Consider the following 5,853-nt stretch of genomic DNA (forward strand, 5'->3'; position numbering starts at 1 on the left):
CCCCCCCCCCCCCGTCTCCTTTCTCCCCCCTCCTCCTCTTCCTCCCTCTGCCTCTGGGTCTCAGTCTTGGTCCCAGTCTCTCTCTCTCTCCAGGGACGCATGTGGCAGCTGTGCTCTTTATCACCTAGCAGTGCTAATGTATTCACTGTGGGAACAACTTGGGTAGAGAGACTGTCACGTATTCAGTTAGGCAAACAGAGATCATTCTAACTTGCAGTTCATCAAAATTAAAGCTGCTTGCTTAATATAGAAACAGAGCTTTTAAGTCACATGCCCAATGAAATTACTTGACTTATGACTAGAAGCACTCTTTGTGGGCTCTTTAGATGGCTTCATAAAAGTTTAGAAGTTAGAATTTAAGATCATTATTTCATCATACAGAATATAAGTAAGATTAACAGAGAAAGAGAACCATTCTTATTTTAAGAAGATCAAATTGTTGTCCATAGATAAGTACCTAAATGTTTGCCATTGATAATTCCTTGTGTTTATTACTTTTAGTGGAGAAAATGGGACCAATGACTAATATATCACTTGCTAGACAGAGCAGCCTAGGAAAAAAGTGAAAAATTAAATGAGATCATTGTGTGTGTGTATATATGTGTGTATAATAAAATGGAAGGGGGTTGGCATTTTCATGCCAAAGACTGTGGTATTTAAAAATAAGGAGGTTGGGGAGGGAGTAGGTCCCAAACAGAGAGGTCCTATTATGTAATGCTGACGTGAAAGGAGTAACTGTATTTAACTAAATTAGCTCAGCAAACAGACTTTAAGAATAGATTTCTCATTAAAATGTGTTTTAGTTTTAATAGCTCTTTCCAGCAGTTCTTTTTTTTTTTTTTTTTAGTGTGGGGGTTCGGGCTGTGGGAATTAAGTGAAAATTAGGTTTAAAAGTAAAAATTGCTAGGTACAGTAGCCTTATTGAGATATCCTTGGGCATGATCTGCCCCCTGGTGGATACAATGTGTTTTATTACTTTCAAAACATTCTGTCATGCTGGTGCCTTTGAAATTAGAAAATAAGCCTATTTGGAACTAGATAGGATTTCATAGATCAATTTTTCTCTTACTTATGAGCGTATATGACAGGGCTATGGTCCCCAGCTACTTGGTGGCAAGGCCAGGTTTCTAGGCTTCTGGTCCAAGCCTCGTTGTTTGATGTCATTTTCAAGGTTATTGCCTCTCTTAAGCTCATTTTATTTTAATTTTTTGTGCACATTTTAATAGATACTTATGCTACTGTAGTTTTAAATATAACTACAACTACATAAAATATAAATATATATGCATTTAAAAGTCACTTCAGAATTCTTTTTCGTTTAATTAATAAGATCAGCATTTGACTTTGGTTGATCTAGAACGTTTGAAATTGACTTCAGTTTTTCATACATTGTGGGGGGAAGGCAAGGTTTAGATTATTATGATCTTTTCATTATGTATGACTTTTTAAGGTGTATAGTATAGGCAAGGTTGACTTGCGGCTAACTCGTCTTTGCAATTCGGTACCCAGGACATGATTGACAGAGGGCCAGCATTAACCGCTGTCTGTCAAAGGATGAATACGGAGCAACTGTTGGATCAGAATCTTTGCTTGCTTTGCATGTTCTGGCTTTTCAAAACTGGAACGATTTCTTCTTAACCATGTCTTTTATGTCCTGGAATGATAATTGAGTATTTGGTCTTTTTTTATTTCTAGAAATGTATTTAGAAATGATATCATTGGAACGCTGAACAAAACTTGTGCCCTGGATTTGAAAGGCACCAAGCAGAATAAGGCGAGGGGCATCCATGGCTCATGCTCACAAAGTACAGCAGGTGAAGGGGATGGGCTTGGAGAGGCAAAGAAAGGGAACCAAAATTCATCAAGAAGCCTCCTTTCTGTCTAATTCCCAGGGGAGCCCAAGAGGCATTTTTCTGTGGGGAAACTGAGGCTCAGTACTGTTGAGTGACTTGCTAAAGACACTTTTGTTATTAAGTAACACAGGATTTGAACTTCAGGGTCTGTGATGGCAAAGTCTGTTATTTCCAGAACAGAATCCTAATTCCTGGTACAGGATTGTACCTTAAGGGTTTTGTTTGGTTTGCTAAGACCTTTGGACTAAGTCCTTTAGGCAGAAGAGAAGTTTCCTAAGTTTTTCTGGCAAGCAAGGGAGTGATCCAGCATATTTTGAGAAGATCATGTGAATCAGGGAATTTGTTTACAGGAAGGAGAATGCTTGATTGTCAGGTGCCAGCAGAAAAGTATTGTGTAAAGGGCCAGAGTATATATTGTAGGCTTTGTGGGTGAGACCACCTCTGTTGCAAATTGAACTCAACTCTGCACAGTACAAGAGCACTCACAGACAGTATGCAAATGACGGGCCCGGGCTGTATTCCAGTAAAACTTTATTTACAAAAACAGGTAATAGTTCAGATTTGAGGGCTGTAGTTTGCTGACCCCGTGCTAGATCTAGGAAACTGGATGGAAGAGTACCACTAGGAGACTAGCCTGCGCAGTGCACAAAGGGCCCTGCTCACATCAGACACCTTTCCTGCAGGTGTGTTCTGGATGCTTCCTCCCTGCTCTTCTGAAGACTTTGCCCCACCATTGAGCCTTGCCGACCCTGATTCTTTGACCTCTCCCTCTCTACTGGGTCATTGGCATTATCATTCAAAAATTTCTAGTATGTTCCATCTTGGAACAAATAAAAGATGTTCATTTGGTTCCGCACCCTCCTTAAGCCACCTGTTTATCTCAGCACTCTCCTTCATGGTGCTCTGTCCTTCTGGATCTCTTCCTAGCTCTCTGGCCACCCCTTGGCCATTTTCACCTCCTTTTCTTGTAACCAACCTGCCTGTTCTTCTGTGAGTCTGCCTGACTCCCCAAATTTTACACCCCCCTCAACCCCACCAACTTCTCTAAGTCCCAGACTTGTGGCCCAGGTACACCTTGGGTGTCATCACTGAGATATCTCACGGGTATCTCAAGGCTGGCATGTTCTAAATGCGTTGTCATTTTCTCCCAGAAACGTGTCCCTACTCTTGTGCTTCCTGTGCTCACCCAGTGGACTCTCCATCCTTCCCTGTCCTAAGCCTGAGATCTGCAAGTCATTCTTTGATCTAGAATCATTCTTTTTTTGTCCTCCAGAATTAAAGGTAAAATTACAAAGAGTAAAGTTTATCTATCTGATGTATACAGTTTGATTCGTTTTGACACTTGTACAAACCTGTTACCAACATCCAGATCCTCACACTAGCATGCTCCCCCAGGTCTCAGGTGTCATTCTTTTTTTTTTTTTTTCCTTTTTTTTGTCTTTTTTCGTGTCCGGCAACGGACCGCAACCCTCAGTGTCGCGCCCGCACCGGACCGGGACTGGCAACGGGATCGCAACCCTTGCTGCGCCCACCCCTCGCTCAGCCAGTGAGCGGGAACTGGTCTGTATGTGGGATCCGAACCCTCGGCGGGAGCGCCGCCGCGCTCCCAAGTGGTGCACTTATCCAGTGCGCCACCGGGCCGGCCCCTCAGGTGTCATTCTTGAGGCTTTCCTGTCACCTACTGACCACCCTCCTGCCAGGCCCTTAAGGGACCCTGACCATCTTCCCTGCACGGCCTTTCCTGGGGCTTCTCACTTCATGTCTGCTGCATGCCCCTCCACCCCCACGCCAGACTTTTCCTTTGCTCTCCCTGCCTCCTCTCTCACCTCCCTTCTATCCACTCTACACAGGAGTCAGCATGATTCTTTAAAATCTTCAGTATGATCATGGCATTCTCCTGCTTAAAATCTGTCTGTGACTTTCTATTGTGCCTACAAAAAAGTCTCAGAAGATTTTAATATGGCCTGTGTCATATTTTTCTCTCTCTTTTTCATTTTTATTATGATAGTTGCAAAGTTTTAGGGGCTGGCTGGTTAGCTCAGTTGGCTAGAGCAAGATGCTGATAACGCCAAGGTCCAGGGTTCGATCCCTGTACTGGCCAGCCACCAAAAAATAATACTAGGACTATCGTTACAAAGTTTTTGCATTATCTGGGTGGGCAAGTTTTTGCAGAAGCCTGTTGGCACAGGTGTAGGTGTATTATTGCCACGGGCTGCTAAGAACAAAGTGGAACTGCGAGCAAGAGGGGAGGAGGGTAAATGTGTACCACCTGCAAAGAGTCCTGTTACTGTGACATTAATGTCTGGGGACAACTGGCCTATTCCTAGGTTTTAGCAATTTGTCAGTTATTTTGTTATTTTTATTCTTTGCCTTGCTTATGTAGCACTTACCTCCTAGCGCAGTCCCGTTGGAATATGTGAAACTGCTTTCCAGAGCAGCAGCTCTTGAAGTGGCTTCATGGTAGAATCATCCAGAAAAAATTTTTTTTTTCTTTTTTTGGCAGCTTGCTGGTATGGGGATCCGAACCCTTGACTTTGGTGTTCTTACACCACACACTAACCAACTGAGCTAACCTCCAGCTCTGCCTCCATAAATTTGGATGGGGGTATTAGGTACCTCTGGTGTGCACCTAAGCTTGAGAACCACTGTTGTGGAGCACTGTACAAATCTGAGATTCATATTTGTTTCAAGTTTTATTTATTTATGAAAAAACAGATGTCTTAAAGAAGATGCTTGAAGAAGATAGGACACAGTGAGAAAAAGTGTGGCTGAAGTTGACAGTCGTGGATGTCAGTCTCTGTCAACTCTAGCCGTGCTTTGTCTCATTATGTCCTGTGTTCTTCAAGTATCTTAAGGACAGTGAAAGTCCTGGGTTTTCTTTCCCTTGACTGAGTCTTTGCTGTTGAGTTTGAACAGTTTCTCCATGGTTGTATTTTTGCCATGTATGTCAGTCAAGGTGGGCTAATTGCTGTAGCAAACATCCCCCTGATCTCAGGGGCATAACATAGGCAATGGTTTATTTCCTGCACATGCCACAGTCCCTTCTGGGTAGATGAGGGACTCCGTGTGCTTCTTTGTTTTGGAGATGTGGGCATGCAGATGGCAAGTGGAAGATAGCCCAGAGGACCACGGAGGGGGATTTTAGCCACCAGGCATGGAAATGGCATATGTCCCTCTGGCTCAGTTGTTTAGTCGCCCTCTTATCCAATTGGCTGCAGGCTCTCCTTTCTACAAGGGAAGCTGAAATGTCTACTTCTGTGTCCAGCGGGTAAAGAAGTGGGTTTGGGAAACATAGCATTGCTTCTGACTCACCCGTTTCAACTAGTGATCTTATCCTTTTAGTTTTTGCTTTTGGTTTTGATAATTCACTCGCAACCAACTGCTAGGAAGACATATCTTTTTGAAAATAAGGAGAATTATTTAAATCTTTCCTTGGAACTTTCTCTCGTAGTTTCTCTGTCAGTCATTCAGTGCATGGTTGTTGAATGCCCCCCACATGCCGGACACTGAGCTGTGTTGGTCCCAGTTATGCAAAGAGGAATGCTGAGCCCTGTGCTAGGTAGATTCTGGTTGCTGATAAGGGAAACCCCAACCGAAGTTGGCTTAACTTACACCCACCTTTTATTATCTCAGACATCACGAGGCAGGGCAGTTTCAGGGCTGTCGATTCAGCCCCTCCCGCTGGGCTTGTCTCTGATATTCTTGGCTTTTGCTTTATGATCTCAAGATAGGTGTGGATTCTCAGGTATTTGTTGTCTGCAGCAAGCGGGACATTTCTGCCTGGTCTTTTTTGTGTGTATGCAGACCTTCCCAGGATCACTCAGCACATTTGACATTCCATCTCCCTGGCTGGAATCATAGCACAGGCTCATGTCCAGCCCTGTCCTTTGCAGAGGGATGGAATGACTGTGGTTGGCCTAGACCAGTGGAGATGCCCCAAGGGCCCACAGCACCCAGCCTGCCACAGATGGTGTCACTTTGAGTCATTTCCTCTTTTTTA

The sequence above is a fragment of the Galeopterus variegatus genome, unplaced genomic scaffold (assembly GCF_000696425.1).
Source record: "Galeopterus variegatus unplaced genomic scaffold, G_variegatus-3.0.2 Scaffold10913, whole genome shotgun sequence".
Classification (NCBI taxonomy): domain Eukaryota; kingdom Metazoa; phylum Chordata; class Mammalia; order Dermoptera; family Cynocephalidae; genus Galeopterus; species Galeopterus variegatus.